Source organism: Aquarana catesbeiana, linkage group LG07 (genome assembly GCF_042186555.1).
Source record: "Aquarana catesbeiana isolate 2022-GZ linkage group LG07, ASM4218655v1, whole genome shotgun sequence".
Taxonomy (NCBI): Eukaryota; Metazoa; Chordata; class Amphibia; order Anura; family Ranidae; genus Aquarana; species Aquarana catesbeiana.
The window spans coordinates 157,374,020-157,396,738 of NC_133330.1; positions in this window are offsets into that span (position 1 = coordinate 157,374,020).

Genomic DNA, 22,719 nt, shown 5'->3' on the forward strand with positions numbered 1-22,719 from the left:
AACAATATTGGCAGATGTATGTCACAGATTAACCATTCCAAATAAAAATAAAAATAAAAAGGTGTGTGCTTCCATCCCTACGTAAACGTTCATTAATAAATACAATTGTTGGGACTTTGAATGAGACAACAACTGCTACAGTGTTTGTATGTCTCCATCCCTGAATCATAGAAAAAAGGGGGGGAAAGGAGGGGAAAAGGGAATGGTGGGACTTTATATGAAGCACAACACCAAATCCGGATAAATCAATTGGTAGATATTATTAAATATTTAATGGTGCACATGGATGCATGTGGGGCCGTAAGTAACATGTAGCAAATAACATATTAATATAGTAATATAATACATACATACAATTGTACACACACATACTGTATAAGTGTTGGAAATGCATACATATACATAAAAGTTCCTACATAGTAAATATTTTTAAATGTACTAAATGTAGCCCAAACTTGCATATAAACATGATTGATTGATTGTTTCCTATAGTGCCTCCAGCTACTAACACTAACCATGTTTTCGCCACGGCGGACCACTCCTTTGGTGGCGGAGCCCTGCGCCTGGTGTCTGCCGGGACATGGGTAAGAAGCTTTGCTCCTTCCCCCCTTCTATCCACATCAATGTTTTGTTTAATCATGATGCTGTATTAAAGTTTTTATTGTTCATGCCATTCGGCAATTATATTGTTTTTCTGACTAAATTGCTAATTAAATTACAGATACCCTCCTGATGAAGTTGAGGAAAATGACATCTGTGATCATTTGTCCTATTGTGGTTCCCCACCTCTGGGGTTAATTATTTCACTGGTGATATATCTGTACTGCTACCATGTTTTAATCTGTAATTGATGATTTGTTCTTCTGCATCAATAAAATCACTTGTATTTTTTTTATATATCTGTTATATTATTTAAAATTGTATCGTTTTTACTGTACCGCGATAGTCCAACTGCCCCCATGTCCTTGTGGCAGCCTGGTTGGGGACCAGGCTCCCAATTTTGTTATTTCTAGATTCCTGGATGATGGTACAAGTCCCTTACAATTCTTACTACAGTAACCCACTATAGAGGCCACACTCATTTTCTTTTTTTCATACCAAGGGTAATATTTGGTCTTCTATCTATCTATGTTCTTTTGTGCTATCCTTCTTACCATCACTCATTCCATGGGGAGCTACTCACCTGTTTCTACTTTCCACTTACGATCTGGTCTCTGTTTGGTTCTTTTATCTTCCCCAATCATTTATTGTGTAGTCACCTTGCTGATACACTTTATTTACTCCTACTCCTACTTACAAACAGAGGGAGACAACAGGAACTGAGAGGAAATCTACCCCTAGGAAGGGAAATTCTCTCCTGTAAGAGTTAATATGGGAAAAAGGTGTCTCCTCCACTGATTTATCACCAATCCTTGTTTCCCTTAAAAACCCCAAATTTTCAACATCCAATTGTCATTGGGACAGAAAGTGAGGTGAAATCTTCTGAACAGGGGCACAGACAGCAAAACAAATGTTACAGGGGTGATAACCCTTCCCTATGTTTTCCAAAAAGCTTTAAAATAGATTTTTTGGCTGGAGCTACACTTACAAAATGTACCTATTCCAAATTACAAACAGATTCTACATAAGAACAAACCTACAGTCCCTGTCCTGTTTGCGCCGCCTGCATACCACTGTTCAGAGTATATAGGGCCTGGGGGCCCAACGCCTTTTCTTTTTTTAATTTGGGTGCGGGCTTCCCCTTAATATACATACAAGACCCAAAGGGCCTGGTAATGGGCTGGGGGGGTACCCATGCCGTTTGTCTCACTGATTTTCATCCATATTGCCGTGACCCGACATTACATTACAGCCTCATGCATTTTTAAATGACTTTTATTTCTTTAGAGATGTCATTTTGTGCAGGGACTGTTCTAAGCACGGGAAACACGCGCCACTTTACAGGCATACTATTGACACCCCCCCCCCCCGTATGATATTTAAAGGAATATTTCACTTTTATTTTTTCACTTTAAGCATCATTAAAATCACTGCTCCCGAAAAAACGTCCATTTTTAAAACTTTTTTTTGCATTGATACATGTCCCCTGGGGCAGCACCCTGGTCCCCAAACCCTTTTTAGGACAGTAACTTGCATATTAGCCTTTAAAATTCGCACTTTTGATTTCTCACGTTCGAGTCCCATAGACTTCAACAGTGTTTGAATGTTCGCGCAAACCTTCGGTCCGTTCGCTTGTTCTGGAAGCGAACCAAACCGGGGGGAGGTGTTCAGTCCATCCCTAATAATATAGTAATATAATACATACATACAATTATACACACACATATAAGTGTTGGAAATGCATACATATACATAAAAGTTCCTACATAGTAAATATTTTTAAATGTACTAAATGTAGCCCAAACATGCATATAAACATGATTGATTGCACATATGATAATATAGAATTGATTCAAAGTTCTTCAAGGTAGTCGCATGGTAAACTCATGGTAGCTGTGACAATGCATTAGTATATAGCTCTACGCACATTTCATGGATAAATTCCAGTCATCAGGAGCAAATGCAATCTAGGTATGTCTGTAATAAAATATAAAAAACAAATATTATAGTAAACTAAAGTAACAGGAAGAGGGGGAACCACAACTTAATCCCAGCACTCTTACCTATAAGTAGGCTACAATATAAAAAACATGGGTAGTGTTAGTAGCTGGAGGCACTATAGGAAACAATCAATCAATCATGTTTATATGCAAGTTTGGGCTACATTTAGTACATTTAAAAATATTTACTATTTACTATGTAGGAACTTTTATGTATATGTATGAATTTCTAACACTTATACAGAATGTGTGTGTACAATTGTATGTATGTATTATATTACTATATTACTATGTTATTTGCTACATGTTACTTATGGCCCCACATGGATCCATGTGCACCATTAAATATTTAATAATATCTACCAATTGATTCATCTGGATTTGGTGTTGTGCTTCATATAAAGTCCCACCATTCCCCTTTCCCCTCCTTTCCCCCCCTTTTTTCTATGATTCAGGGATGGAGACATACAAACTCTGTAGCAGTTGTTGTCTCATTCAAAGTCCCAACAATTTTATTTAACCACTTCCCGCCCGCCCTATGGCGGATTGACGTCCGGGAAGTGGTTGTGTTATCCTGACTGGACGTCATATGACGTCCAGCAGGATAACATGCCGCAGCGCGCCCCCGGGGGCGCGCATCGCGGCGATCGGTGGAGCGGTGTGTCAGTCTGACACACCGCTACACTGATCTTGGTAAAAAGCCTCCGGCGGAGGCTCTTTACCACGTGATCAGCCGTGTCCAATCACGGCTGATCACGCTGTCAATAGGAAGAGCCGTTGATCGGCTCTTCCTCACTCGCGTCTGACAGACGCGATTAGAGGAGAGCCGATCGGCGGCTCTCCTGGCAGGGGGGGTCTGTGCTGATTGTTTATCAGCGCAGCCCCCCCTCAGATCACCACACTGGACCACCAGGGATCGCCACTAGGACCACCAGGGAAGGGGCAACATGTGGATGGCCAGGTATGTACCCCATGGCCATCCACATGTGCCCAGTGTGCCCAGTCAGTGCCAATCAGTGCCCACAAATGGGCACTGATTGGCACAAGTATGTTGCAGTGATGCCCAACAATGCCACCCTTAGGGGCATCACTGCAAACAACCAGTGCCGTCAGTGCCACCCATCAGTGTCCATTCATGCCACCTGTCAGTGCCCATCTGTGCCCATCAGTGCCCATCTATCAGTGCCCATCCATGCCCATCTGTGCCAACTATCAGTGCCACCTATGAGTGCCCATCAATGCCACTTATGAGTGCCCATCAATGCCACCTATGAGTGCCCATCAGTGCCGCCTATAAGTGCCCATCTGTGCCACCTATGAGTGCCCATCAGTGCCGCTTACCAGTGCCACCCATCAGTGCCCATCAGTGCTGCCTATCAGTGCCCATCAGTGCCGCCTATCAGTGCCCATCATCAGTGCCCGTCAGTGCCACCTCATCAGTGCCACCTCATTGGTGCCACCTCATTGGTGCCACCTCATCGGTGCCCATCAGTGCCGCTGTATCAGTGCCAGTCAGTGCCCGTCAGTGCAGCCATATCAGTGCCCGTCGTTGAAGAAGAAAACGTACTTATTTACAAAAAAATTTTAACAGAAACAAAGAAAAACTTGTTTTTTTTCAAAATTTTCGGTCTTTTTTTATTTGTTGCGCAAAAAATAAAAACCGCAGAGGTGATCAAATACCACCAAAAGAAAGCTCTATTTGTGGGAACAAAATGATAAAAAATTTGTTTGGGTACAGTGTAGCATGACCGCGCAATTGTCATTCAAATTGCGACAGCGCTGAAAGCTGAAAATTGGTCTGGGCGGGAAGGTGTCTAAATGCCTGGTATTGAAGTGGTTAATAATGAACGTTTACGTAGGGATGGAAGCACAAACCTTTTTATTTTTATTTGGAATGGTTAATCTGTGACATACATCTGCCAATATTGTTTATTTATATTAATTACTGAAGGATGCATCTACCTAGGGTTGTGATTGTGCTGAGGGTGCATTTTGTCTGCGTCATTCCCGGAGACTGCGATGCGCACTGGGGGCCTCCCCTCTGTTTTTCAGATGTGAAGGGATGGGCAGACACTCACTGCGCATCAACACACGCCGTGCCTTTGACGTCAATTTGACGCCGCGGGCCGACGTTGTATATCCATCTGCATGCGATTTTAGGGAGCGTTGTGATGTTCAGTTTCGAGTGTTAATGTTCGCTCGAATACTGACTCCACCTTCCCATCAGCATGCAGCGTGACGTGGGTGGGGTCCTGTGGCTATGTGGTGGGTATTTATTCCACACCCTTGTGGAGCACACACTCAGTCTGCTCCTTGCACCTTGATGACACTATGCACATCTCTGGACCATGCTTTATACTTCATACCAAGGGTTAAATAACAAAATTGGGAGCCTGGTCCCCAACCAGGCTGCCACAAGGACATAGGGGCAGTTGGACTATCGCGGTACAGTAAAAACGATACAATTTTAAATGATATAGCAGGTATATTAAAAAATACAAGTGATTTTATTGATGCAGAAGAACAAATCATCAATTACAAATTAAAACATGGTAGCAGTACAGATATATCACCTGTGAAATAATTAACCCCAGAGGGGCAGAATCACAAAATAGTTTCGCGGACAATGGCCGCTTCATCAGGAGGGTATCTGTAATTTAATTAGCAATTTAGTCAGAAAAACAATATAATTGCCGAAGGGCATGAACAATAAAAAACTTGTAATACAGCATCATGATTAAACAAAATATTGATGGGGATAGAAGGGGGGGAGTACAGCTGCTTACCCATGTCCTGGCAGACACCAGGCGCAGGGCTCCGCCACCAAGGAATGGTCCCCCGCGGCGACTCGGGGGAGCTGCCAATAATGATGAATTGGAATCTGGATAAATAAAGTAAATAGGGTAAAGGGAAAGGGCATGCTGTGGACTTGCCATACCCAACCAAAAAATGTCAACCAGAGAAATTAGTGAATGGAGTGGTACGGGAAATAAAATCAATGGTGAAAGTTATGGAATTGTGGAGGAGATGTGCAAAATATAAAACAAAAAATAGGTAAAAGTGGAGTGAAAAAAGGGGGTGTTGGATGTGGGGCGTGGTGGGAGTAGGGGAGTGAAAGGATGGGGAAAACGAAGGGAAAGGAAAGACGATGGAAGAGCAAGGGAGGGGAAAAACGCATGAAATAAGGTCAGTGTGGGACAGGAAAAGGAAAAAGAGAGGGGGAGAAAGAGGAAAAGGGGGGGAAGAAAAATAAAAGGACCAAGCAGGCAGGAGATAAAGAAAGGAGGAAAAGGGAGGGAAAGGGAAGAAAAAGGGGAAACAGGAAAGAAATCAGGCGCTGGCACCTGTGCCCTTGCGCTGCAGACCGGTAAGCTCCCTGGTGGAGGAGTCGTCCCGGGTGCGGGGCCGCCTCCTCCTCTTGCACTGGTCCTGGTGGGACTATGACCCTTCGGCCATAGGGCCAGTGCGCTTGCGCGCGTGCGATCACCTCACGTGTGCACTGTGCGGGAGCTGTGACCCTGTGACGTCACGCGCCGGCGTCTGCCGGCATGTGTTTCAGCGTCGTGCAGTTGGGAGCTACAAATGACAGGCAATTGTCTGTACATTGACATTCCGGACTTGGGAACCCGGGAATGAGTGCCCCAGCTAGCCCTCAGTAAGTGACCTGGGAACATATAGCTCAACCTATATTCTCGACATCATTATCAGGTATGCGTTGCGTCCCCTACTCACCGCATATATTCCACTTGGTTTCACCTTCCTTCTTTATCCATCTCTATCCATCACCCTCCCCCCTTTTCTTTCTTTTTTCCTCCCCTTTCTCTTCCCTCATTCTTTCTCTTCTGCCTTTTTTTTGCTGTTTTCTTTTCTGTTTCCCCTTTTTCTTCCCTTTCCCTCCCTTTCCTCCTTTTCTTCCCCCCCCCCCCCCCCTTTCCTCTCCCCCCCTCTCTTTTTCCTTTTCCTGTCCCACACTGACCTTATTTCATGCATTTTTCTCCTCCCTTGCTCTTCCATCTTCTTTCCTTTCCCTTCCTTTTCCCCATCCTTTCACTCCCCTACTCCCACCACGCCCCACATCCAACACCCCCTTTTTTCACTCCACTTTTACCTATTTATTGTTTTATATTTTCACTCACTCACTATTTAATTTTTGCTCAATGTGCATTTGGCACATCTCCTCCACAATTCCATAACTTTCACCATTGATTTTATCTCCCTTATCACTAATTTCTCTGGTTGACATATTTTGGTTGGGTATGACAAGTCCACAGCATGCCCTTTCCCTTTACCCTATTTACTTTATTTATCCAGATTCCAATTCATCATTATTGGTAGCTCCCCCAAGTCGCCACGGGTACCACTCCTTGGTGGCGGAGCCCTGCGCCTGGTGTCTGCCGGGACATGGGTAAGCAGCTTTGCTCCTTCCCCCCCTTCTATCCCCATCAATATTTTGTTTAATCATGATGCTGTATTACAAGTTTTTATTGTTCATGCCCTTCGGCAATTATATTGTTTTTCTGACTAAATTGCTAATTAAATTACAGATACCCTCCTGATGAAGTTGAGGAAAATGACATCTGTGATCAATTGTCCTATTGTGGTTCCCCACCTCTGGGGTTAATTATTTCACTGGTGATATATCTGTACTGCTACCATGTTTTAATCTGTAATTGATGATTTGTTCTTCTGCATCAATAAAATCACTTGTATTTTTTTTTATATATCTGTTATATCATTTAAAATTGTATCATTTTTACTGTACCGCGATAGTCCAACTGCCCCCATGTCCTTGTGGCAGCCTGGTTGGGGACCAGGCTCCCAATTTTGTTATTTCTAGATTCCTGGATGATGGTACAAGTCCCTTACAATTCTTACTACAGTAACCCACTATAGAGGCCACACTCATTTTCTTTTTTTCATACCAAGGGTAATATTTGGTCTTCTATCTATCTATGTTCTTTTGTGCTATCCTTCTTACCATCACTCATTCCATGGGGAGCTACTCACCTGTTTCTACTTTCCACTTACGATCTGGTCTCTGTTTGATTCTTTTATCTTCCCCAATCATTTATTGTGTAGTCACCTTGCTGATATACTTTATTTACAATTTTTCCACAGAAGCCCCATGGGCCCCTATTCAGCACTTGTATTACAACCACAGTCATTTATTGGGGACGACATCTGTATTGATGCTTTTTTCTTGTTTTACGTTCACTGCTGCCGCAGTCAGCACCACCTCAGTTTCCAGGGGATGATGTTTCCTATAGTGCCTCCAGCTAGTAACACTACCCATGTTTTTAATATTGTAGCCTACTTATAGGTAAGAGTGCTGGGATTAAGTTGTGGTTCCCCCTCTTCCTGTTACTTTAGTTTACTATAATATTTGGTATTTATATTTTATTACAGACATCCTTAGATTGCATTTACTCCTGATGAGTGGAATTTATCCACGAAACGTGCGTAGAGCTATATACTGATGTATTGCCACAGCTACCATGCGTTTACCATGCAACTACCTTGGAGAACCTTGAATCAATTCTATATTATCATATGTGCAATCAGTCATGTTTATATGCAAGTTTGGGCTACATTTAGTACATTTAAAAATATTTACTATTTACTATGTAGGGACTTTTATGTATATGTATGCATTTCCAAAACTTATATATGTGTGTACAATTCTATGTATGTATTATATTACTATATTATTATGTTATTTGCTACATGTTACTTATGGTCCGACATGCATCATTAAATATTTAATAATATTTACCAATTGATTCATCTGGTTTTGGTGTTGTGATTTATATAAAGTCCCACCATTCCCCTTTCCCCCCTACCCCCCTTTTTTCTATGATTCAGGGATGGAGACATACAAACTCTGTAGCAGTTGTTGTCTCATACAAAGTCCCAACAATTTTATTTATTAATTAATGCAGCGCCTGGTTGCGCTTGAGTAGGTGGGTTTTATACAGACACAAGAAGCAAGAGACAACACTATAAGGACATTGAACGTAATAGATAAGGCAAAGAGAACCAACACCCCCCTTTTACTCTTGTCCACCGACGCCGAAAAGGCGTTTGACAGGGTGAATTGGGTGTTCCTACAGGAGGTGCTCTATTCATTCGGAATGCCAAAGTCTGTTAGGGACTGGATCTCTGCCCTCTACACTAACCCCACAGCCACGGTCCGCGTGAACGGGACAGATTCTGATGTGTTTGCAATCTCCAACGGCACCAGGCAGGGATGCCCTTACTGTTCATCCTATCCCTAGAGCCACTTCTTCGCCATATAAAAGATAACCCAAACATTAGTGGTGTTCACTCCGACCGCTATCAACATAAAGTAGCGGCATATTCCGACGATCTTTTATTTTTTATCACCAAACCTATAACTTCTCTGCCCTCTTTGCTACAATAACTGAAAGGATATGGCACTCTCTCGAACTTTAAAGTTAACCTCCAAAAATTGGAAGCGCTGAACGTCTCCGTACTGGACCGTACTCTGTCAGGTATAGGCTCCTTCTTTCCATTTAAATGGGCCACCCGTTCTATCCAATACTTGAGTACCAGAATCCCTGCAAACCCAAAGGATATCTTCCCCCTGAATTTTCAACCCTTCCTATCGATGCTCACTACAGATCTCAAGAAATGGGACCCTCTTGCCCTCTCTTGGTTTGGCCGCTTTAACGTTTTGAAAATGAATGCAATGCCAAGACTCCTATATCTTCTACAAGCTCTACCGGTCAAACTACTCCAGACTTTTTTCCATGCTGTATGCTCAGCATTTATGAAGTTCCTCGTGGCAAACATCCACGAATTGGTAGGCTGTTGCTACTAAGGCCGAAGCTGAGAGGTGGCATTGGCTTACTGGATCCTGCTTTATACTATACAGCGACGCACATGAATCGAGTGGTTGACTGGTGCCGTCATGGGGAATTGAAGCTTTGGGTTACGCTCAAGCAAGAGATGGCCCGGGCACCGCTGGCCGGGTTGCCATGGGCAGGAAAGCAAGCGGCCTCTCACTTAATTACCCATCCGTTGATCGGCCCTACACTCGCAGAGATGGACAGAATCGGTTTTCCTCCTTAATTTCCCGTCCCCCATGACACCAATTGTAGGACATCCAGGATTCCCCCCGGGCTTATTGGACCCGGCCTTTACCGGACAAACCCATAAAGGGCTTTTACGCGCCTCCCACTTTTTACAGCCTGCATACAGTCTGCATGCTGGATCCCAACGGGGACCATAATTTCAGGACAGACAGCCATTACACTGGACAAATGGAGAGCTGGGCAGCTCTCACACTTCCTGGGCTCCCTGCCCAATCATATGCTCTGCTCTTGGCAACTCCATACAGTTTGAAGAACTCTGCCTGAGCGACGGCCCTATCCGCGGATCTCTCTCCAGTTCGTACAAAACTCTGTTGGACACACAATCTATCTCAGACCCTCCTTTCCTGGCAAAGTGGGAAAGAGACTTACGAACCACTTTCACTGTGCCACAAAAAGAGCGTATACTCTTCTTTGCACATAAGTCATCACTATGTAGTAAATACCAGGAAATTTCCTACAAACTGACCATACGCTGGTACCGAACTCCGTCCGTACTGGCCAAAATATTTCCCAATCAATCTGACCACTGCTGGCGTTGCGAGCAACACCCTGGCACCATTCTTCACATTTTCTGGGAACGCCCCAAACTACAAACCTTCTGGCAACCAGTCCTCCGACTCATTCACAAACTCACAGGCATTTCTCTAACCAATGACCCGGCTGCAGTGCTCCTAAACCTCACTCCCATGTCCAGAAAGCGCAACAACAAATCTCTCCTCAAACACCTCCTTAACGCTGCTAGAGTTTGTATACCGAGCCAATGGAAGCAGCAATCTCCCCCCACAGTGGCTCAATGGTTTGAAAGGGTTAATGATATCGAACGGATGGAAGACCTGACTGCCACGATCCAGGATAAATCTGAGGAACATAACATCTATCGCTTTTCAGGGGAATACCTCCAGGATACATAGTCCGGCACTGAGGATTGCCTGAAGTTCTAGCTACAAGCCTTGGCCTTCAGACGGCTTCACTGGGGGCCCTTGCCCCTAGGTGGGACCTCGCCCCGCTTGGCCATAACCCCCTCCCATCTACCTCTCCCACTATAATATCTACTTTCTCTCCCTTCTTCCTCATTTCTCTTTCTCATTTTCTGGTGCATGTATAGTGTAGCGCTAACTTAAATTACAAAGATTTTTAAATTGAAAAAAATGCATACACAAAAAAATGCATACACAAAAAACGCAAATGACTGCATATATCACAAATATTGATGTGAGATACTCTAATAGGCATCTATAAAAACAAGATTTTGAAAAAGGGTAAAAGTCCCATAGACATGATAGTGTTGTTCACCACGTGGATAGCTGGTAAAGAAGTGACATAGGTATAATGGGTCCTCCGCGTAGAAGCAATGCAGGCTTACCAGAACAGTTGGACTCATACAAACATATGTCTCATGAGTCAGTAAAGCTTGTATTGCCAATAGGCAATGAAGTGGGGTCTCCCAACCAAACGATATGGAATCCAAATTACATCTAGGACTCTGGGCAGAGCTCTTCTACACGTAACTTGGTCTCGGTGTGATGACCCATAAAGGATGAAAGAAGGGCCGCATAGTATAATAACGTTTGGTAAAAATAAATTTATTTAAAAGTAAAACACTTACATTTTCTGTGTTAAAAAAGCGCTTGTCATAAAATTGTGGCAGGCAGTGGAGTCTCCCAACGCGTTTCGTCTACTCGGACTTCATCTGGGGTACCCTACCACTGCTGCCATACTCATTTATATAGATGCTAAGACCCCCCTTAATGAGAATCCAGCTCGTGCCCGTTTGTTACATGCACTTCCGGGTATCGCCAAAATGGCGGCCCCGCGTGCGTTCCAAGCCTCTTTCTATTGTGTACTGTGCGTTCCAGCACTCCCTTATTGATGCTCTATATTTATATAGACCAATTTCCCACATATTCCTGGAATTTAAAAATTACTGATACCCAAACAAATGCAGAGATGTAAATAGAGAACAATATAAAGAATAATGAAGAAGATAATAAAAGACGGGAAGAAATCTTCCGAATGGCACACAGGAAGTGTGCAGATCTAGATAGTCTATTCAGATGACGTAAAAATCATCATCTTCCGCCCAAGTGAAGCGCAAGCTGAGCCGCCGTCTGCTGTGTGCGTGCCACGCCTCTGTATGGTAATGAGCATGGCGCGATACCGTCATTGGCGGTTCTACCTGGCGGCACGCCTTAGACATAACATGACGCGCTGTTATATGGAAATAATACGCTATGTAAAGATAAGAGTGTTGTGTGTGTGAAATAACTAGGTGATGTCTCGATCTCTAAAACGACTCGGGAGACAGCTACATAAAAAAGAAGTAACAAAAACGGTCCTAAGTTGAAGGACTTATTATGATGTGATTATACACATAAATGAAGCAAATGTGTAAAAATAGTGTGTGTATATTAACAAATGGTGATTATATCAAATATTATATGTGAGTGCACAATTTCACTAAATCTATAAATCCAAAATGTGTATAAATATATTCCCCTAACTTGCAATATGAATAGCAGTCCGCACTGCATATAATACAGTTGGGGACTAAAAGTTATTTTGTATATTATAAAAAATGTATATCAAAACCCATCTAATTAGTGATCTTAAAAAATAAGATATAGGTCCAAGAGGGATTCTCAATGGGCGATCTAAACCAATAATGTATGGATACACAATATAGAAAGAATACAAAAATTGTGTAGTGACGTGAATACAAACACATATACAGAGCTAAAAAATAATAAAAATTAAAAAAAAAAAATACTTGAAAGAAATCTTTCTTTTTTTACAAATATGTCTGGTCCCAACAACTAGTCAAATCCTAAGATTCATTGATGAAAGCATTAATGTCTAGATCTACATTCATACCCCGTGGGTGGAGGGACCGTAATTCATGAATCCAGAATGTTTCGAGACGAGAAACACCTCTGGTCATGGCTCCACCCCTCCACGGGGGAGTGTACTTATCAATTATTACAAATAGTGAACCTGCAGGACTACTGTTATGAAACTCTTTATAGTGTCTAGGAACACTATGTTTTGAGTCCCTACTTTTGATAAGATTGATATGTTCACTCACTCGTATCGTGAAGGTTCTAGTCGTTCGGCCGACATATTGTTTGCCACAAGGGCAAACAATCAGGTACACTATATATCTAGAATTGCATGTACAAAAAGGTTTAATAGTGTACCTCTTCCCTGTGACAGTTGAAGTGAATTCTGTTAGTTTACGTCTTATAGGTGTGTTGTGTCGACAGACGACACATTTCTTACAGGGGTAAAACCCTTTCTCATTTTCTCTCTTCCTTTTTCTTTTTTATTTTCATCTTCCCCCTATATTCACTTGCTCCTTTCTAATTTAAAAATTGGTATGGTCTGACCCCAGTTGGACACTCCGCATTATTCTTCCCCTACGTTTTGATATCGGAACTCTCAAAGGTTAACAGGGACAACCCCTATCGAACTACAAGGGATTATATCACTTGTCAATGCGAAGCCCTAGTCTTTCACTTCCTAGGTATCTGGGAACCCTGCTCACCTACAGTTGCTTCATTGTAATTACCTTTGGAGTACTTAGTTCTAGTACAGATACTATTAGTCACTGTTCTTATATAGCCTAAGCTGTTCATACCGCGTATTCTGTGAAGTTACTGCATTATTGTATGTCACATACCACTAATTAAATCATTTAAAACAAGTGCAATTTGGGTGAGTAAATATGGTTTTCAATTTAGGAATAGCTTGGCTTCTTATTCAAAATTTGTCATTGAAATGCATGGCTGTCTTAGTGCCACATTTGGTGCCATATTTTATGATTTATATCACTTGGCTCAGGCCAAATTGAACGTAAACTAATAGAAGGATGCCCAATGAGTATAAAACAAGTGGGATTTGGGTGAGTAAAGATGGTTTTCATTTATGAATAGCTTGGCTTCTTATTCAAAACTTCCCATTAAAATGCATGGCTGTCATGGTGCCTCGTTTGGTTCCATGTTTTATGATTTATATCACTTGGCTCGGGCCAAATTGAAGTTTTCTATATAGTAGGATGCCCAATTAGTATAAAACAAGTGGAATTTGGGCGAGCCAAGATGGTTTTCATATAGAAATAGCTTGGCTTCTTATACTAAATTTCCCATTGAAATGCATGGCTGTCATAGTGCCACATTTGGTACCGTATTTTATGATTTATATCACTTGGCTCAGGCCAAATTGAAGGTAAACTAATAGAAGGATGCCCAATGATTATAAAACAAGTGGAATTTGAGTTAGCTAAGATGGTTTTCATATAGGAATAGCTTGGCTTCTTTTTCAGAATTTCCCATTGAAATGCATGGCTGTCATGGTGCCTCGTTTGGTACCATATTTTAGGATTTATATAATTTGGCTCGTGCCAAATTGAACTTTACTATATAATAGGATGCCCATTGAGTATAAAACATGTTGAATTTGGGTGAGCCAAGATAGTTTTCACATAGGAAAAGCTTGGCTTCTTATTCAAAATGTCCCTTTGAAATATATGGCTGCCAGGGTGCTATATTTTAGGATTTATATCACTTGGCTCGGGCCAAATTGATCTTTTCTATATAGTAGGATGCCCAATGAGTATAAAACAAGTGGAATTTGGGCGAGCCAAGATGGTTTTCATATAGGAATAGCTTGGATTCTTATTCTGAATTTCCCATTGAAATGCATGGCTGTCATAGTGCCACGTTTGGTGCCATATTTTATGATTTATATCACTTGGCTCAGGCCAAATTGAACGTAAACTAATAGAAGGATGCCCAATGAGTGTAAAACAAGTGGAATTTGGGTGAGACAAGATGGTTTTCATTTAGGAATAGCTTTGCTTCTTATTCAAAATTTACCATTGAAATGTATGGCTGTCAGGGAGCCATATTTTAGGATTTATATCACTTGGCTCGGGCCAGTTGAACTTTCCTGAACCACCTCACGTCAGAACACAATGGGTTAACACTTCCTGCGAAGCCCCACATGACCACCTGTATCTAGCTGAATAAAAGACAGCCCCTCCCCCAACCAAGATGTTCTTCTTTTTTGGTCTGCTCCAGGCTACCTCTTGATTGCAGTTGGTAAGTCATTTGTTTGCTGCATCCCCCCCTGCTGAACCTGCCCCTACATGTTCAGCCTCTCATGGAGTTGGAAGACCTTGAATTCTGAAGGTATATCCTTCTAATAACTGGGTGCCTTGTGCCAAGCAAAATGATGCTTAAACAGCATTGATATTGTACAGGTGTGGTATTATAAGAGCTCTGCAATGTCATCATTGCCTCTTTCCTATTTTTTTTTTTCCTGTTTTTTTTTTTTCCTTTTTTTTTTATATGCAGCACATCGCACTGCTCTCCTGGCTTTATTGTCAGTCTGAGAGTGGCTGTGAATGGTGTCACAGGGGGCAGGGAGATGGGCAGCACAGGATGGGAACTGCCAGACGTCATGCAATGATCTTGGAGGTCTGCAGTTGGGAGGGCTTCTCTCCCTCTTTCCATAGGCGACGTTTTAAATTTTTTTTACGGTTACCAGGTTTGAGTTACAGAGGAGGTCTAGGGCTAGAATTATTGCTCTTGCTCTGACGATCGCGGCGATACCTCACACGTGTGATTTGAACACCGTTTACATATGCGGGCGCGACCTCCGTATGCATTTTCTTCGCTGCGCGAGCTCGCGGGGACGGGGGCACTTTAAAAAAAAATTTTTTAATTTATTTTATATAATTTTATACTTTATAAATTGTGTTTTTTTTTTTTTTTACTTTTATTGCTGTCACAAGGAATGTAAACATCCCTTGTGACAGTAATAGGTGGTGACAGGTACTCTTTATGGAGGGTTCGGGGGTCTAAAAGACCCCCCATCCCTCCTTTGCACATCAAAGTATTCAGATCGCCGAAAACGGCGATTCTGAATACTGTATTATTTTTTTAAAACGGCGCCATTGGCAGCCGAGTAAACGGGAAGTGACGTTTACTTCGTTCCAGCCCGCCCACAGCCGCCAGAGGCAGCCGATTGGACACCGGGCCTCCCGATCGCACGGGAGGCCCGGTAAGAGCGGTGGGAGGGGGGTTGTCCCCTCCCGCTCCTCCGGTATAACAGTCAAGGGGCTTTTAGCCGCATCGGTTGTTATACTCGGGTAGCCGATCGCCCGCTGTAAACAACGGTACCGGGATGATGCCTGCAGCTGCGGTCATCATCCCGGTATAACCCCGGAAAGCCGAGTACGGTCGACGGTAAGGGGTTAAAGTGAGTGGATGAAGGCAGATGGGTCTTAAAGAGACAGTGTACCTGTTTTTTGATGAGAGGTAATATGCTTTTCTCCTTATATTTTGTGCAAATATGAGCTTGCCACACTTGTTAGTGGCACAGAAGATTAGCCAAGGTAGGAGGGGTCGACGTGGGACATGGTTCTTAAAAGAGTGCCCAAGGAAAATATGCAAATTAAGGTGTTTTCATTATTTTAGGAACAGAAACCCTTAACGCAAACGCTCCAAAAAACATAAGACAACGATCACAGGATGATGACACCTAACTGGTTGTCGCATTCATTAAGCATCTGGTCAATACACTCTAAAGGAGTTGTCTCAACTTACCCTGTGAAGGGACAGGAGCCAGCAAATTGGCACATGCGTTTATGCCAGCATGATAGAAAATGCCTTTCCAAGCTCAGGGTGCATTTTGGGCCGGCATGCAGTCTGCAGTGGCAGAGAAATGAAATTGCACAGGTTGCCTCACAAGGATGTGGTTTGTGCAAAATTCGAAGCCCTATTAAGGCGGCTATAGCAGAAAGTATGCTGCAAATATCCACGCCACAAGCAACATCCATAATGATAGAGCGTAAATCGCTCATAGATGGAGGATGGTCTTTTCCCATAATAGAGCATAAGGCGCTCGTTGATGAAGGATGACGGAGACCTCGTCAGACCAATTTACAGTAACAGGTTTTCTAAGCTTTATCCAAATAGGATGGCTGATGTATGTTTATGCACTGCACTTCCAGGGGTGGATGCTGCCCTCTAGTGTCTGGAGCAGCAAGTGTCTTTTTGCCTTTTTATAACTCGATTACCTTCAGAGATCCTACGGATGAGAAAGTGGACTTGTTCACATCAGATGCAGTCCAGTGCGTTTTTATTCTGCATCAATAAAGCATAGACAGTGTGTAACTTTGATTCCAATTACTTAGTTCACACCAGTACAGGGCATTCTAGTGCAGTCAACAAAAGTAGAATGTTACATTGTTTCTGTATGGAACACATCTGGAAAGTGGCAAAACGCATTGAGAATGCATCACAAAACTCATGCCGAAACACATCTGGAACACAGAAATTGTGGTGATCTGGCCATCAGGCTTGCACAGAATCTATATAGTGACAGACTTTGCCTGCCAATCAGCAATGGAGTTAACTTTGCTATATAAACTTCAGAAATCGCATTATATTTGTAGCACCCTCTACCTAAAGGTAGGTGCTAGAGTAGTATTTTTCTAGTGCAGGGCCCAAGTGCAGGTAAATTTAGCCAGGCTTATGCTTTAGGCTGGGCCTGGTTGTTGTGATTTGGGACTGGGAGTAATCAGTGTGATGGGGGGTGTGGCCGCCTACACTCTGACTCAAAGATGCCTCCCCTGCTTTCAGAAGGACAGTTTTGGAAGAGAGGTTGGGCTTGAGATCTGAGTGACAGGCAGCTCATGTGAAGAGCCCCGACCAATCATTAACTTGCATTAGCAGGGGGCAGGCCTCTCATATAAGCTGGGGTCGCATGCTTCCAGGGAGGAGTTCTGTGGAGCAGAAAGACAGCATGGAGTGTTGAGGTGCTGTTCCGCGCGTCCCCACGTGGGGGATGCAGTGGACGTAGAGGCGGGATGGAGAAACCGCTGGGAAGGAGCAAAAGATAAGGATCTTCATCTCTAAGGAGGCATCAAGCTGCTGTGACCAGGGAACACATGACTTGGATGTAAAGAAGATCAAGCAGAGGAAGTAGCAGTCAATTGGAGGGAAGTAGAGCACCATTCTGTGACTGGGGACACAGAACTGTTCAGGAGGAGAAGGTCAGTGTAACAGAAGAAGAGAAACTGGTCAGAGCAGTGTAGAATGTTGTGGCCGGGGAACGCAGCATTAATAGTCCTGAACTGGCTGAAAGCAGTAGTCCACCCAGTACCAAGTGTCAGGTCATCGTGTGGAGGTACCAAGCCATCTCCAGCCTGGTTAGCACATTGGTTGGGCCTTCCAAAGACTGTGTGGATGTCTAACTCTCTGGGCGCTGGGAAGAAGCTGTGTGCACCTCTGGCCTTTTGAGTTGTATGGACAATCCTATCATGGTCCATAAATAAGGAATTATTCAGAATGATTCTTTGTTCAAGTGGAGGTGAAGAAATAGGACATTAGTGTGTTCTTTGCAGTATTTGAACAGAAGAAGAAGAAGTAATAGTCTGCAGAAGAGTAATTAAAACCCATAAGAGATCAGGCAGGAGGGAGTGTATCTAGTGTTCTTGCAAGGCCACGGCCATTGAATAACTATTTACAACATGCAATGCATCAAATGACGAAGTGAATAGCAATAAAATTAATATTACTAAAAATTGATGACAAAAAATAAAATAATTATAAACAATCCATATTGTGAATAAACCGTCAATGTGTAAATATTTGTCCGTACATGACCGTGCTCAAAAAATCCATTATAATAATAACAATTAAATAGTGAAAAAAAGAGAAGTGAAAAAAAGTCCAATAATAATAAATATGTGGTGAAAAAAAAGTTCCAAATGTGTGATTAGTGCAGAATCAATCCAGCGATGTTAATCGATAGTGACACCCACCACCGGAGAGGAGTGAAGGCTTACCAGAAAGCCTGCGACCGCCCTTACTCAGGGGGGTCAAAACAGGCTCAGTAGATCAACGTTGGTATCTTGTTGAAACCGCAACCGATGTCCTATGGATTACTCTCAATGTTGGCTTCTCATCAACAGTAGGAGATGCTCCAGGAAAAGGAAATGGTTCCAGGAAGGACCAGGTAAACAATGTTCAGGTAAAGATGGACCATAAAAAAGAGAGAAGGGACTCCAGTAGTGCAGATAGCCAGGGACGTTTAATAAAAATTTAAATAAAAGTACATTGCGCCAGATTGCGCAAAAAATGCATATAAATGTAAATTACATATAAGGTGCATATAAATGACAAGTGCACTACAAGTCATCCAGATATAAATGCACAGGATCAAACGTGATCAACGTGTATGCCAAAAAAATGTGCCTCTAGGCACCAGCAGTGAGACTGTCACAACCAGCGAGACAGAAATCTCCACCGCCGTTGAAGTTAAAACCGCGCATGCGCAATGCGAACTCACGTTGTGACCCTACGGCCGTTTCGTCACAACTGACGTCATCAGGGGTACGTGATCGCGCACGCGCAAGCGTGTTAAATAGCCAGGCGGCGCTTCAGAAAGCCGCGCTATTGGCTGGCTTAAACCAAGCTGGATGCTGCGATCGGTTAATTGGGGAATCACACCCTAAAGACAGGATGGGAAACACCTAAACACAAAAACAGCAAACAGCTGGGACGCTTTCCAACATAAATAAAATGGAACAAACTATCCAAACTAGTGCCATCTAGTGGACATTTATAAAATCCCTAGGAAATTACTTTTAAAACCATTTGGCTAGTGAAAAACTGACAGGCATATACCTAATATGATGCCACCATACTTCTATGCCGTTATGTCAACTCATGCCATTTGATAAGCAAAACATAACAGAGATGGAATCAAAAATATAATATGAAAATTAAAAGAACATTAGCACCAAAATAAAACCACTAAAAATTACTAACTTTTCACTGAGGATAGATAACAATGCAAATAGGCATACTGTTTCTCAATAATACAGGGGCCTCATCACAAAATCACCATAAAAATATTATATTAACATAATTATGTTAAAAATAATTAAAAAAATAATTAAAAAAAGACCAAAAGTGAACAGTTTTGAGTACCATAAATCAAACAGAAATGAGCCACAGCTGACCGGTTATCCAAAACAGTCACTAAATAGTGAGGGGTCAGAACACTTTTGAATGGGACATCAACTGTTGTTAATAAAACAGTTGATGTCCCATTCTATATTCAAGCCATTGGGGGCATGAGAACCTAATTTATAGATCCAGTTGGTCTCGGATCTGGAAATAGTCCTCTTCCCATTACTGCCACGCCAATGGGGGACATATTTCTCTATACCAATGAAAGTGGTGCCCATCGGGTCACGGTTGTGCACAAGGTCATAGTGCTTAGAAACACTATGCTTATCAAAGCCTTGCTTGATGTTAGTAATGTGTTCACCTAACCTCACATGCAACATTCTAATGGTACGTCCAACATATTCTAGCCCACAAGGGCACCTCAGAAGGTACACCACACATTTTGTGGTGCATGTAATAAGTGATTTGATAGGGTACGTTAGGCCCGTATTGACTGAAGTAAATTCCGTCAATCTCCTATCTTTTAATGTATTAACCCTACATACTGTACACCTTCTGCATGGAGAAAAACCTTTTAGATCACCAAAAAAACTCAAACGTGTAGGTGGATCTGGGATGTTAGGTGCCAACGTATGTCTCAAACTAGTAGCTCCCCTAAACAGAACCCGAGGTTTATCTGCCAATAAAGGTCCAAGAATCCGGTCATTTTTAATAACCGACCAATGTTTTTTTATGATCCTCTTTATAGCCCAATGTTGGCTTGAGTAAGTAGTAATGAAAGCTAACCCAAAATCTTCTCGGTCATCAGTCCGGGGAGGTTTTTCTACCAATAGGTCTTTGCGGTCCCTATTTCCTACTTCTGAGATTAAGGAATCCAGGGCTGTCGAATCATAGCCTTTATTCAAAAATCTAGATCTTAGTGTAGAGGCTTCCCTGTAGAATTGATCTACATTTGAACAATTCCGCCTGAGTCGCAGAAATTGTCCTTTGGGAACAGCTGTTAACCATGAACGATGGTGGCAGGAGTCAAGGGGGATAAAGCTGTTCCTATCAGTTTGTTTAAAAAAGGTGGAAGTGGTAATCCTACCATTATCAATTTTTATAACCAGATCTAAAAAGTGGATCTGGGTCGGACTAGCTTCATAGGTGAGCACTATGCCCCTACTATTATTATTAAGAACAGACAGATAACTTGCGACAGATTCAGCATCGCCGTCCCATATAAATAGGACGTCATCTATAAATCTTTTCCACAAGATGAGTTGTGCAGGCCTTTCATGCAGAACTTCATCTTCCTCCCATTTGGCCATGAAGAGGTTGGCCATACTGGGAGCAAACTTAGCTCCCATGGCCACCCCCTTCACTTGCAAATAGTGTGCACCATTGTTCCAAAAATGATTGTGCTCCATCGAGAAATCCAATAGCTCCATCACAAATTTACATTGTGTGATGGGGATATTGGAGTCTCGATAGAGGAAATGTCGCACCGCTTCATGTCCCAACTGATGGGATATTGATGTATAAAGCGATGCGACATCAGCTGTCACCAGCATGTATGTGGCTTTCCATTCTACTTCATTCAATAGATTCAGGACATGCTTCGTATCCTTGAGGAATGAGGGTGTGCCCACCACCAGTGGCTGAAGAAAGAAATCAATATATTTACCCACACGTGATGTAATGGAATCTATGCCACTGATGATGGGCCTACCCGGGGGGTTCACCAAAGTTTTATGAACTTTCGGTAAGATGTACATAACCGGTAGACGGGGAGCTAAAGGGACCAAATGTTCCTTTTCCTTTTTATTCAAAATTCCCATGTCATATCCTTTTTCTATCAGGGCACTCAACTCGCGTTTGAATGCAACTGTTGGATCTGATGACAGAGGACAATAAGTATCCACATCTGAAAGGATTCTCTCCATTTCATTATTGTAGGAATTTTTGTCCAAAATAACTATAGCTCCGCCTTTGTCAGCGGGGCGTATAATTATATCCTTCCTACTACATAGAGTCTCTATTCCTACTCTAATGTTCTGCTGAGCCCGTACTGATCTTAATTTTAATTTAGTCAAGTCGTTCAGCACCAAATCCCGAAAAATGCTGACATTGGGCGCTGAACTACCAGGCGGGTTGAACAATGAAGCATTAGACAATCCCGAATGGGTCACCACAGCTGCCTCCCTAGTTAGTTGCCTTGATGAGTTGCTCATAATATATCTTTTGATATTTAATTTACGTGTATACTTTTGTACGTCAATAAACGTCTGAAATTTGTCAAGGTTGCGGGGTGGGACAAACTTCAGACCCTTATTGAGAGTGGCAAGCTCATCTTTTGTAAGTTCCTTGGTGCTCAGGTTTATAATGCCATTGGCATCTAGATTCTCCTCCTTTTTGGGGTGAAGTTTCCTCCCCCCTCTGGACCCTCTCTTGCGTCGCCATTTCTCTTGTTTCTTCCTCTGCCAACCAACTGAAAATCCCGTCTGGAACGGTTTTCTCCTGTATGTTGGTTTAGAGGTGGACAGGGAATATTGTTAGGATTTCCACCCAAGTTCGATGTCCTATTTTCAGTAACATCTACCAAAGGTGAAAATCTGTTCCCAACATTAATATTGGCCTCATATTGCCCACGTCCACCATTGTTTTCATAATGGTGACGTCCAGTGCTAGAATTCCGCTGGTTGGGGTGGTAATAACCACCATTGCGGCTTTGATGATTCATCCGGCCCTCTTGTCTCCAAGGTGGAGGTGAGTGCTGATATGAACGAAGAAGAGAGCCATTACCTCCCCCCCCATTCCTGGGTTGACTCAGATGTCGTTGTGGTCTCCTACCTCTAGGGGGTTGGAGAGAATTAGGGTATGTATAAGCTGTATTGGATACAGGGACCGCTCCAGTTACTTGGGTCATAGTTAAAGGTTGCAAACTATGATCAACGGAGACTATGGGAGGATCAACCGAGGGGGGTATTTGCCATTTGAAGACCAAGTTATCCTTGTAATCCTTAATATCCCTATTATACTTCC